The sequence below is a fragment of the Primulina huaijiensis genome, chromosome 15 (genome assembly GCF_012295235.1).
Source record: "Primulina huaijiensis isolate GDHJ02 chromosome 15, ASM1229523v2, whole genome shotgun sequence".
Lineage (NCBI taxonomy): Eukaryota > Viridiplantae > Streptophyta > Magnoliopsida > Lamiales > Gesneriaceae > Primulina > Primulina huaijiensis.
In genome coordinates this window covers 15,248,128-15,262,370 of record NC_133320.1, presented here as the reverse complement: position 1 = coordinate 15,262,370, position 14,243 = coordinate 15,248,128, and positions in this window count along the sequence as shown.

Sequence of the window (14,243 nt, the reverse complement as noted above, 5' to 3'; positions counted from 1 at the left end):
GCAACTAACTTTTACTTTCCGCATCTAACATTTACTTTATCGCAACTAACTTTTACTTTCCCGCAACTAACTTATTAAATCATATATTTCATTTAGGCAATAGCGTGGCTCTGCCGGTTGTTCTAAATGAAATATAATGATTTAATTTAACATTTATTTTATGCAGTTATATATTTATATAGTTATATATATAATCATAGGTACTATATATAAAATATCGGTGAATTCGGAATTTTTTATAGTGGGAACTATATTATATTAGGTGTGTGTTTAAATATTTAAATTTCTTGGAACCATTATTTATGGTGGTTTCCTTTGTTTTACTTTTAGTTAAACAATATTGCATAAACCAAGAATAAATCCTCGAACCTTGACAAAATTTATAATTTGTAAACTTCGTTCTTGCATTTGATAATCTATAAATTAATAAATTTAAACTTAAAATAACCTCTCTGTGGATCGATCTCGTACTTACGAAATATATTACTTGCAGACAACCTACACTTGGGTGAATTATAATTTAAGTAGTAGCAACATGCGCGATGCACTCTGTCCAGTTGTAACTTTTTTTTTCTTTTTTTCTTTTTAATATCACCTGAAAAAATAAAAAACTAAAAATCAATACTTGAATAAAGAAAATTAAAACTAACACATAGAAGATTAAACTAAAAAAAATATAATCAAGACGAATGCTAAAGAAAGTTGTGGGTTGCCTCCCACACAGCGCTTGGATTATAGTCATCAGCCTGACTGTCACTAATCATGTTCATGGTGGGTCGTATGATTTCTTGGATGCATTTATTGGCACCATTTGACCTTCAAATTCCATGGTCAACTTTCCTCGTTTCACGTCAATGATTGCTCCAACAGTAGCCAATAATGGTCGTCTTAATATGACGTGGACATTCTGACTGTTCTCCATGTCCAGTACCATGAACTCTGCTAGAACCTTCAGTTTATCGATCCAAAGTTCAACATCTTCCACAATACCCAACGGTGTCCTGATCGATTTATCTGCCATCTGTAAGCTTAGTTCTGTGAGCTTCATCCTGCTCAATCCAAGTTTCTCATAGAGAGAACTTGACATTATATTCATGCTCGCTCCTGAGTCATAGATAGCTTTTTCCACTAAATGACCCCCTATTTCACATGGTACAATAAATTCACCGGGATCTTGAGGCTTATGAGGAAGATTCGTTTGTGTTCCTTCGGTAAATTCACCTTCCACCTGATCTGCAAACTCAATCATCTGCTCAAGGTTCTTGAGATTTTCAAGACCCTTTTTCTTTTGGAATTCGGCATTTAATTGTAAAAATCTATGGGGATAGGGAAGTAAAGAAATATTAATGCATTGATTTGAGTCATACCTTTCATTTTTCTTACCTCAGACTCTTTTGCTCGGCGTTGAATTATCTTCCCGGATGGGTGTGTGATCAGCCTTTTTCTCTTCTATGTTTACCCTTTCAATCTCCTTATGCTGAATAAAAACAGCATTCACTTCCCTCAGATTTGGATCTGCAGTCTTTGGTACTGCACCTAATGGTCGAGACGTGAGTTGCTTCTTTATTTGTCCCACTTGCGACTCGAGGATTTTCAAGGAAGCACCAATATTCACCATGTGTGTCTCTAGGTTGTCAAGCCTAGACTCAGTCCTAGCCATCCTCTTGCCAGATTCAGAAACGAATGTTCCAAATAAATCTTCAAATGACGGCTTCCCTTCCCCATTTGATGTATTGAACCCCGGTGGAGGATTCAACACATTCTTATTATTTGCGTATGAAAAATTTTCATGGTTTCTTAAACCAGGATGATAAGTGTTAGGGGGAGGGTTACCTCGATATCCTCCATAGCCTCCAAAGTTCTTGTTGTTGATGTACTGCACTTCTTTAGGAATTTGCGATTCTTCAACAACAAACGATGGTCCCTCAGTGTTTGATGTACTCACTTTATTCATGGTTGCTATCTGTGTAGTCAATGCTGATACTTGCGCAGTGAGTGATGTGATAGGATCCACATCATAAACTCCGGCTGTCCTCTGTACTCCTGACCTCTCAGACGGCCATTGGTAGCTATTAATAGTCATCTGCTCAAGCAAGTCATAGGCTTGAGCAGAAGATTTGGCAAAGACTGTGTCACCTGCCGCTGCATCCACTGTTGTCCGTGTCTGACCATTTAACCCGTTATAGAAAAGCTCAATCTGCACCCAGTCTTCAAAACAATGATTCGGGCACCTCCGCAACAACTCCTTATACTTTTCCCACGTCTCATAAAGCTGCTCAAAGTCAGTCTGCCTGAAAGTACTGATCTCAATCTTCAATTGTGCAGACTTTGCAGGGGGAAAATATTTAGAAAGAAACTTTGTTGCCAACTCATGCCACATCTTGATGCTCCCCAATGGGAGTGATTGGAGCCATCCTCTTGCTTGGTCTCGAAGAGAAAACAAAAACAAACGCAGTCTAATAATATTATTAAGAACATTATTAATTTTTACCGTATCTGTGATCTCCAAGAAAGTCCTCAGGTGCACGTGAGGATCAGCAGTGGCAGTTCCTGCAAATTGGTTCTGTTGAACCATATTTATTAGTACAGGCTTCAACTCGAAATTGTTGGCATTTATAGTCCCTCGAGAAATGCCAGAATAATGAGCGTTGATCACTGGTCTGAAGTGATCTCTGATAGGTATAGCGTCTGGTGGGTTATATCTCGCGTCCTCCCTGTTTTCAGCCATTGTTTGGATCTCTTCTCTTCTTGCTTTTCTTAATCTTCTCGTAGTTCTTTCGATCTCCGGATCTAAAACAAGCAAGTCAGGGTTTTGCGATCTTAACATGCACTGTCAAGCAAAAAAAATTGTAAATTAACAAAATAAATAAATAAAATAAAATCTAAAATAAAGTAAAGACTACTTAGTAACGATATTAACATGCAATTAAACAATTTACTCCCCGGCAACGACGCCAAAAACTTGTTGCGTGTTTTCACTACCGCAAGTGTACGGTGTCAAGTTAGTACTGGTATGAGTACATATATCGATCCCACGAGGAAAATTATTCAAAACTGTATATTAAGTATCATAATTGACATAGTTCAATTTTATTTAGAAAAGTCAAAGAGTTGGTTTATAATCAATTCAAAGAAAATAATGAATCATGTAATTCTTAACAAGTAAGTGAAATTCAGTGAGAAGATAAATCTAGAGATATGATTTCGTCTGGTTTTTTCTATGCTAAATTAAAATTGAGTAACATATTATTAAATTGCATCATGTTTACTAACCAAGAACTCGCAATTTTCCTATTCCCTTTTTCAAGTGATAAATAGAACTGTGTTACCTATTTGTGATTTTAATATGTCTATTCAAAATCACGTAACGCGTAATAAATGCAAACAATGTTCTCTTTATGGATTCACCAGAGTTATACGTCTTTTGCACGTTATAAATATCTGACGATGTGATTTCCCTTGTCCTAATTTCAATCCTCTCTCTCGAGTGTTAGATCTTAATTATTCGATCAATTGAATTATGGCCAGTAATCCAAAAGCATTAAGAACAAGAAATCATAAATAAACACGATGAATTAATTGAATGAAAATTCAAAACGTCAATAACATAGGTTCAACCACGACTACGTCAATCTCTAGAAAATAAGATTAGTTCATACTCGAATCTAAATCAATACAAAATCTGTTTGTAATCATTAAAAAAGTAAAAGTAAAGAACCAATTTAGAAACGTGTTGAAGAGAGATGAAACTGCGTCTCCGTGTCCGGATTCAGCATCTTTGTACTCCGTTCTTCGCGTTCCGTCTTCCGCTCTCGCTTTTCTTCTCATTTTCTTCTCTGTTATGTCGGCTGCTCTCTATATTAATTCTCCCCCTCTTTAAAGTTCACGCCGAAACCTAAAAATTCTAGAAATCACGTCGCGCGCATATGAGCGCGTCCTTCTGTCATCGTTTGGCAGTCTCTCTTGCGCGCATATGGGCGTCATTGTTCCGTGCATATGCGCGGAGTATTCTGTTTTGAGCTTCGGGAATTTTTTCTTGCGTACATATGTGCGCCCTGAGTGGCGCATATGCGCGAGGTTCTCTGGGTTTTGCCTTGGGTGCCTCTGACTCGCGCATATGCGCGGGTCTCACTGCCTTCAGTGCTGGGGCTTGCTCACACCTCTTCTTCTAAGCGCCATTTTCGTTCTTTTTCATGCCTATGTAGTAACCTTACCTAGATTCCTGCAAGCATACCAAAAATAGCAACAAACGTATAATTCTGCCCAAGAAAACTAACAATCCATACGAATTATAAGGATAATTTAAGTGCACAAATTGCACTTATCAGCGTTGGTATGGTTTTTGTTGTCACGCCTCGAGATCAGGATTAGTTGACACCGGCGTTTTTTACAAACACGCAATTTAAAACAAGCCTTGTAGTATATTATAGACCAAAACCAGTTTATTACTCGCAATCAATCATAAAATTATCTTTACAATGTAATTAAAAATAAATACACGGAAGCGTTTACAACGAAAATTCAAATAAAACTTAAAACGAACATAAAATCAATTAAATCTTTTTTTCGTCCATCACCAGCCCCAAAACTGGTCATGTTCCTCTTCCTCTATCTGATCTTCATACTTATCTAAGGAGGGAGAGTAAGGGGTGAGTGATATAATCGTCACTCAACAAGTGGGGACCTTTATAGCACATACATAACACATACATGATTTTTGAAAATACAACATATCATGCATAACATAATTCGTATGACATATCATCAGCATAAACATAGAATAACTTGGCATAGGCACTGTGATTACTCTACTTTCCATAGTTTACTGATATCAGTCCCTAATTTTTACTCTTTTTAGAGGGCGAGGCCGTATAATGGTTATAATCCAACTGTGTAAGGGCCATAAAATATCTCATATTGAGATTATCACTCATATCCAGCTGAATCGTCACAGTGCCAAAACATAGAACATACGATAATTGTATCAAGAAAGGGTAAAAGAAAAATTAAGCTCGACCGTAACTTTCGAAAAAATAATAATGATTCATATACAATCTATTTTAAAACATGTCCATTTACCTTAGATTTGGACGGAAAAAAACGCGAAGGACGATTTTTGTTGCTAGGATTTTCGAATCCTCCTTAGATCTTGACTTCAGCAAAGCTTCGACACTCGACAAAATTGGGAGAGAAAATCTCGAAATTCTTAAGAGCATCAGGGAGCAACTTTCGAAAATTTGGTGAAATTTTCAAGTGTAAATTTCAAATGGAAGGCTCTTTCTATTTATATGAGAACACTACTATCCTGATTGTGTATTATCTTTGCATTTAAGCTTTTGAATTAAATCTTGAATCTAGGATAATTTATCCTCCTTTATCTATCTCCTTGGATAGATTTTTGAAAATAATCCCTTTGCTAGGCCTGGAAATTCGAATTCCATTTCTAATTTTGAAGCATCCAATATATCTTTTTATTCTGCAGTACAAATTATTTTTTGACCTTAAATTTCAAATTTTTTCCCCAATGTATTTTCAAATTTGGTGATCATTTATCATTATTAATAGTAGCTAAACAAGTCGGCGAGACTAGATAATTATGCTAATCAATTTTATATTTTTTACCATTTCTAATTCTGTTTAACAATATTTTATTATTAGGATCTTTAATTAAGCAATTGTTCTTACGAAATTCAACTAAGTAACCATTATAACAAAGTTGACTGATAATAATCAAATTATAACACAAATTTTTAACAAGTAATACATCATTAATTACTACGTTTTCATGAGTGATCTTATCCTTACCCACGGTCTTTCTTTATTATTGTCACGAAAGGTGATCATGGGTCCTTCACAGTAATTGATTAAGTCAGATAGGAGTTGGGCTAGACTAGTCATACGCCTTGAACACCCACTTGTCCAAGTACCAAATCGAATTCTTCAATCCTTCTCGGTCATTATTCAGCATACACAAATTAAATCAAAAGGTATCCAATCCTTTTTGGGTCCAAATAGGACTTTAGGAACTAAAACGCCTATTAATTTTTTTAGAAGAGCTATTTTTCGAAAATAACATTTACAAGCATGCATGCAATAACTGTTGCAAATCACACATTTTCAAAAGAAAAGAAATCCTACACTGAAAATCACTGCAGTTAAAATATTCTCTGAACTCCTGACGAATCATCAACATAAAAATACATAGTTTGAAAATATCTAAAACACTTCTATCTCATAAACATGATGTGCGGAAGAAATAAGGTCATCGGGTTAGCGTCCGCACATCCAGCCCTGCCTACTCAGTCTTCGGCACCTCCAGTCTCCTGATCAATATGTTCACCTGCATCATTCACATCTAGTGAGTCTAAAGACTCAACACACTTGTAACGTTATAGCAAAAACATATACATAACAAGCAACAGTAAAAAATACTGTAATAAAGATATGTTTCATGAACTCGTAAATCATATGCATAATCATGACTTGTTAAAGCATAAACATTCGTTTTGCTTAAAACCACTAGAAATTTTTTTTTAAAAAAAAAACCTCACATAATTTCGGCCGAACACTACTCAAAAATATATAAAATATTTTTGACACCATTTAAAAATAAAACAACCAGCTAACATTTGAAAATCAAAGGAATTAGTCAAAACATAAAACCATCCAACATTTTACCAAACCTAAAAAAGAAATAATTTGAAAAATATAGCTCATACTATCAACCTCTCAAAAATCTCTCACAAAATAAATAAATAGTCGTAAAAATCTTTAACATAAATCATAAACATAAGTGCGAAAAAATAGAAGCGCTGGTCTTCGGGTCACGTGCACCGTCAGTCCAGCAAAGACAATCATCAAGACCTCCAACATCATTATTATCCGACTTACCTGCATAAATCACACCTAGTGAGTCTAAAAACTCAACACACCATCTTGATAACATCATAATACATATACATATCACATACAACAGTGAAAATACTTGTACTTAAAATATCGTTTTCATGAAGATGCATAAACCTTAAACATAAACATTTCATAAACATTTTCATATCATCATCAACATGTTCATACTCGTATTATCATCAACATGTTCATACTCGTATTATCATCAATATATACATATTTTTTTTCTTTTCGTTGAATTCAGATCATTAATTGTGACTTTCATATTCGTCTACGTATTGGGGGATTGATCCATCTACATGTAACCACAGTACTGGGCGGCGGAGACATCAGCGACACTCTCACCCGTCAACTGAGCCTTGGGCTTACGTATTAACATATCATCGTATTCGTATCAATGGAAATACGATCGTCAGGCTCCCACAAGGACCTTCTCCCTCACGATATCTCCAACATATCATCGTATTAGTCACAATTACTTCACTTCCTTCAACGTTTCGTATTTTCATCACTTATAAAAATTAAACATGCATATAACGTTTATCTTTTAAACCAAGCATGCAACATATATTTTAACGTTATCGTTTCATCGTAAAACCCATGAACATTTAAAAATCATATTTTAACATATAAAAATTCATAAACATTTAAAATAATCATATTAGCATATAAAACAGCATTAAGGACACTGCCATGACGTTTACTAATTTTTGGGTGTAAAATTATCGTTTTACCCCTAGACGTAAAAATCCTCGAATTTGACTTTTTCTTAATTTCGTCGACTCTAGACCATCCCAAACAATTATTTAAGCTTACATTAATTTTCTCATATTTTTATTTACCTTAAATCAATGACTTTTAAATTAATCTTTAAATATAACCTATTAATGCGTTTTAATCCCGAATTAAACCAAACTTTAATATAAAATTCTCATATTTAAAACTTAGACTTTTAATAATTATTTGGCCCTCGTGAACCATGAATCGACCCCCGTGAGCCATGTTTCGAATTATTTGTTCATTGAAAATCCTAACTTGACCCCTACATGTTAACCTCGAGCCATCTCCATTTTTTATCGAGCCACCTTCGAGCCGGTCTAATCCAACATCAAACCAGAGCTCCTATGGACCCTACTGGACCCTTAGCACCCTTAGGATTCAACCCAAGCTCCAAAACCGAACCCCCAACCCAGCAACACATATGGCCGAGAACTCCTCCAAGGCAAGGACTCTTGTTTTCTTGCTTAACCACTTACCCAACGAGCCAGCCCCTCATGCACCCTCCTAGGACCCTAAGGACCTAACCTAGCCCAGCCCGAAGCCCCCTGGCCGAGCCATCTCTCCCTGCCTAGCTGCTGAACCCTGCGCGATTTCTCTTTGGGTTCTCGGGTGCTAGGACTCCTTCCCAGCCCTGACCCTAACACAACCCTAGCCAGCCCTGACCAAGCCAAGCCACTATCTCCCTTAAACCGAGCCCTTTAACACCATGGCAGAAAGATGGTTTTAGCTGGTGTTCCTTCGTGTTGTACAACGATTCCTTGTGTGTCTAGGACTCTAAAACTCGTGTAAAACCTGTCCCTTAATAGCCTAATACATGGCAGCCCCTTTAACAACATAATAATCATGTTTTTAAATCAAAACACAAGTTTTAAAAAACGTATATTATGAATGTATGATCTTCAAATGTGCCACTTGTTTTCATGCAATTTCATACATAAATACATAATATGGTGTGATGATGAGTAAAGGAAGAATATGGTGTATTTTTGCCTTATTAACGCACGATTAAACGTTGAAGATGGAAGAACGACGACGAGGAGACGACTGTTTTGAAAAACTCTAGCAAACTTGATGTTTTTCCTTCAAATTTGATGTGTGTGCTGTGTGATTGTGTTGAGAGAAGAGTTTGAATTGAATAAGGGAGGTGGGCGTGGGGTTGGTAGGATATGGGGTAGAATTTATATTTTATATAGTTAATTAAACACTAACCAAACTTAGGCCCATTAAGGGAGTTAATTAGGTCCATTAGTGCTTAATTAAAATCTTTTAAGTAGAAGAGTTTGTGAATTTATTAGCCGTGTTGCCAACACGTTCGTATTTTTGTTGAAAAATCAACGCCAATAAAATTTACGTCCCGGCGTATAAAATCACCTCAAAACCCCTTATTTTCAAAAATAAAAAAAGCATAAATCATATTTTAAATAATTAAAAATAATTAGTTAATAAAAACATTTTCCATTTTTCAGCCTTCGGTCTCCTTTTCTCGATCGCAACTCGAATAATCCTTAAAAATACATTTTAATGCATGTACGTAGAAAAATTACTAAAACATGATATAAACATGCCACATAATCAATTTAGCAATTAAAATCGATTAATTAACTATTTTTCATATTTTCTAGATTTGCATGCAGTTGGATTACGTCGTTTTAATTTTGGACCTTATATTTTTCATAACATATCTCAACATATCCACATATACGTGTTCGTTTTTATAATTTGAATTCCGTTCATTAGCTGTGACTTTCGTATCATCGTATTAGGCGATAGATCTATCTACTTGTAACCACGGTACCCGATGGTGGGAATATCAGCGACAACATTACCCGTCCACTGAGCCTTGACCTTACATATCATTATTTGTATTAGTCACAACCAACTCTCCTCCTTCAAAAACATGTCATAATATTCATCATTTAAGAAAAACGTGCATATTCATAAACTTTTCTTTAAAATCAAGCATAAAACGTATTTTTCTCACATTTACTCAAAAAGTCATATACGTGCCCCTGGAAACCCAAAATGACCATTTTACCCCTTAATCTCCAAATTTCGACCCGAAGCTTACCAAAATACTTAAACTAACTCAAAACATAATAATCCGCATTTCTTAGACGTAAACTCGATCCCGTTTCAAAACTTAAACGATTCGTTTTAAAACTTGCACCGGGGTCCCGGTTTTAACCCGAATCAACCCGAAACTTGACCAAAATTTTCCAACTTAAACTGTGACTTTAAACTACATGACCAGCCTCTAAACTCCTCGTTCCAGACCACTTATGACACATGAAACACGCCCAAAGGTTGCTGGAATTTCCTGCGCATTACATCTTCAAAACCTTATACACTAAACTTGCAAACTATCGACCCTAGGCCCTACCAACTCAAACCAGCCTTGGACCAACCCTTCCAAGCCCACCTTAGGACCCTCTTAGACCAACCTAACTTGAGCACACAGCCACATGCATGCCACAAGACACACACACCCAACGACACCCAAGGAACACCACCCGTGGCACACCTCGACTACATGACTCCGATCGGCCCTAAAGAAAAGACCAACAGCGTGCGGGCAACTCGAGGCCATGAATCAGACCCACCAAGGTCTGGTCCATGGCTTGGAACAGCCCCTTACATCGCTGGCTCCAAGCAATTACCTTGATCCAATGAACCCCCCGTGGCTCCCTTCTAAAATCCTGATCGGCATTTGGCCCCAACGTGATTCCAATACCATGACACCCTAGTACTTGACTTGCACAGCCTCTTAGACCTTAGCCATAGCAGCCCCAAGCAATGCAGTCAAGAAAACATGAGCCACGTTCACAAAGGCATGCATTTTTCCATGTAAAACCATACAAAAGTGAGAGTACATGATAGAATAAAGATTTTCTCATGCAAATATACATATATCAGCATACATAGCGTGAATGATGAGAAAAAAAGTGATACAAGGTGTGCCTTAGCGTTAATATGCTTGTAAATTCGAAGATACGCGCATCGGACAAGCACCGGAGGAACGAGAAGGGAACTTCCTTGAAAACTTGTGAGGGTTTCGAGTAAAGCTACTGGTTGCTGCTGTTCTTCACGAGGGAGAGGATGCTGAAGAAGGGTGAGCGGTGATAACTTAGTGAAAATAGGTTTAGGGTTTGCTTAATGGGGTTTTAAAATTTTAATTAAGCACTAATGGGCCTTAACATGAAAATTAAGAGGTAAAAGGGGTTTTGAGCCCATTAAGCTTAAAAAAACCCATCAAGTCCAAAAACACTCCCGAAAAATATTTCGTTTAGGTACGTTTTAGAAAATATTGCCCGAGCCCTCAAAAAGTCTCACGATTCGATAAAATTTGCATACCGGTTAAAAATACGACCCGACGAGTAAAAATATCCCCCAAGGCCCATTTTTCGAAAAACACCTCATATTAAATAATTAAATTAATTATTCAATAAAAATATTTTTCTTAATTATCCCAGGTCTCCATTCCTCGTTCGAGCGCGAAATGCAACTTAAAACCCTAATGCATGAAACTCTAACCATGCAATAATCATGAAATAAACTCTAACCATGCAATAATCATGAATTACATGCATAAAAATCATTAAACACATATTTTAATTAAAATCCTATATTTCATACATTCAGGTTACGTAGTTCGAATTTCCTAGACCTTACAATTTTCCGCCCACTTAAACAGAATTTCGTCCTCGAAATTCAAAACATACCGAATAACTCCAGGTAGCGACTCATCATCTCGGTATCTGTCTCCCAAGTAGCCTCCTCCTCTGAGTGATTCAGCCACTTGACTTTGACCATGTGGATCACCTTGTTCCGGAACCTGCTCTCCTATCTGTCCAAAATCTGAGCTGGTCTCTCTTCAAATGACAGGTTCGGTGTCAGCTGAAGTGGCTCATAGTTCAGTACGTGCGAAGGATTCGACATGTACTTCCACAACATGGAGACATGGAACACATTATGAACTCCTGCCAGATTCGGCGGTAATGTAACTCTGTAAGCGAGTGTCCCAACTCTCTCCAGGATCTCAAACGGCCCTACGTATCTCGGACTGAGCTTGCCCTTCTTCCCCAATCTCATCACACCCTTCATCGGTGCGACATTCACGAACACATGGTCCCCTACGACCAACTCAAGATTTCCGCGCCGCTGATCTGCATAACTCTTCTGTCGGCTCTGAGAGGTCTTCATCCTGTCTCAGATCTTGACCACTAACTCTGCAGTCTGACTGATAATATCCGGCCCTATCTCTGCCCTCTCTCCTACCTCGTCCCAATGCATTGGAGACCTACACTTCCTCCCATACAATGCCTCATATGGAGACATGCCGATCAATGCCTAAAAACTGTTGTTGTACGTGAACTCGACAAGAGATAACTTCGGCTCCCAACTACCCTGGAAGTCGATCATGCAAGCTCTGAGTAGGTCCTCCAAAATCTGAATAATTCTGTAACGCCCCGAAAATTTAAAGAGCCACGCGAACCACATGCATGTAATTATTAAATTCTCCTGTATATTAATTAAATGTTTTAATTGCATAAATTAATTATGTTGTGCATATTTACATGTTTGAAATATATTTTTCTACATGGTTGCATTAAAATGTATTTTTAAAGGTTATTCGAGCTGCGATCGAGGAACGGAGACCGATGGCTGAAAAAATAGAAAATGTTTTTATTAAATAATTGTTTTTAATTATTTAAAATATGGGTGATGCTTTTTCATATTTTTTAAAAATATAAGGGTTTTGAGGTGATTTTATACGCCGAGACGTAAAATTTATCGGTGTTGGATTTTTAACAAAACTACGAACGTTTTGGCAACCCGGCTAATAAATTCACAAACTTTATTAAACAAAATTATTTTTAATATTTTAATTAAATTCTAATTAAGCACTAATGGGCCTAATTAATCTACCTAATGGGCCTAAGCTTGGTTAGTGTTTTATTTATATATTTAAAGTGCAATTTCTCTCCATTATTTCCACAACTACACGTCCAACTCCCTTCTCCACTCACTCTTTCTTTTCTTTCAAATTTACACGGCACCCAAATCATATTTTCAAGGAAAATTCGAGAGTTGCAAGGGTTCAAGCCATCGTCTTCGTGCCGCCGTTCTTCGATTCGTCAACGATTATTCGTGCGTTAAAAACGCAAAGGCACGTCATATTTCTTTCTTTCAATCATCTATCACACCATAATATTTATGTGAACATGTTTTGAAAGAAAACAAGACACTCAAATTATAATTTTCGCAACTATTCACATGCATGTGTTTAACTCTTGTTTGTTGATTCAAAAATCATGTTTAATTTGTGTTAAGGGGCTGCCATGGTTAGGGTATGGATTAAGGGTGTTTTACACAAAGTTTAGGGTCCTAGAAACACACCAAATAACTGCAAACGTGAATAACAAATCTGGAAAGAAAACGTGGGCATCAAAGAAGAAGGAGCCGGGAGTGTGGGTTGTCCAAATTCATGAGGCTCGGTTGTTTGCATGGGGCCTTGGGGCTTGGCCAGGGCTGGCTGGGGCTCGAGGGGGGTCAGGGGTGAGGGCCTGGTAGAGTCCTAGGGGGCTAGGGCTCGCGCTAAGTAGGCTGGAAGAGTCCCTACGTGAAGGGACTCTTCACGCCAGAATTCTAGGAAGGGGACCGAAAGTTGCAGGGACTTTGGCTCGGTTGAGGGCTGTGCTAGGCGGTCTAGATGGTGCCTTAGAATGGTACAGTGAGGGTTAGGAAGGGCTGGACTCTGTGGTAGCCTGGGTAAGAACCTCCACGAAGAATATAGCAGCAGTAGCGTGAGGGATGCTTGGGGCGCGAGGCTGCTGTCCTTTGGTTCAGGGGCTTCGCTGCTGGGTTCTAGGGAGTGGGCTGGTCTGGGTCGAGTCTGGGCATGGTCCATGGATGTCTAGGGTCAGGTGGGCTCGGTGGCTAAGGGCTGGAAGAGTCCTAGACTAGGTAGGAGTCCTATTGTTCATGGGAGACTCACACACTCACGTGCAGGATTTTGGGGCGAATTCCAGGAGGGTTTTGAGCGGGCCAAGGCTGGTTCTTTGGGCTGGTCTTGGTCAGGAGAGTCCCTAGGTGGGTTGGCTAGGTTTTGGCTCAAGGTGGCTCGGGCGTGGCTCGCGTAAATTAGGAGATGGCTCGGTGTGTTCGGTTAAGGGTCAAAAAGGAGATTTAAGAATTAAAAATCGAATCCATGGGTCCACGGGGGTGGCTCATGACTTGGAAGGGTAGAATAAATCATAAAAAGGTTATGTTAAAAATTTGGGATCAAAATAATGAGTTTTGGATTTATTCGGGATCTAATCGCCGCATGAAACGTTAATTAACGAGTTAATAGAAACGCCTAGTTTTATGCCTTATAAAATTANTACATTTCCAACATATCATCGTTTTAGTCACAATTACTTCACTTCCTTCAACGTTTCATATTATCATCACTTTATAAAAATCATACATTTAATATCCTTTTTTTTTCAAAAACAAGCATGCAACATATCTTTTAACGTTATCGTTTCCCCATAAAAATCCATAAATATTTT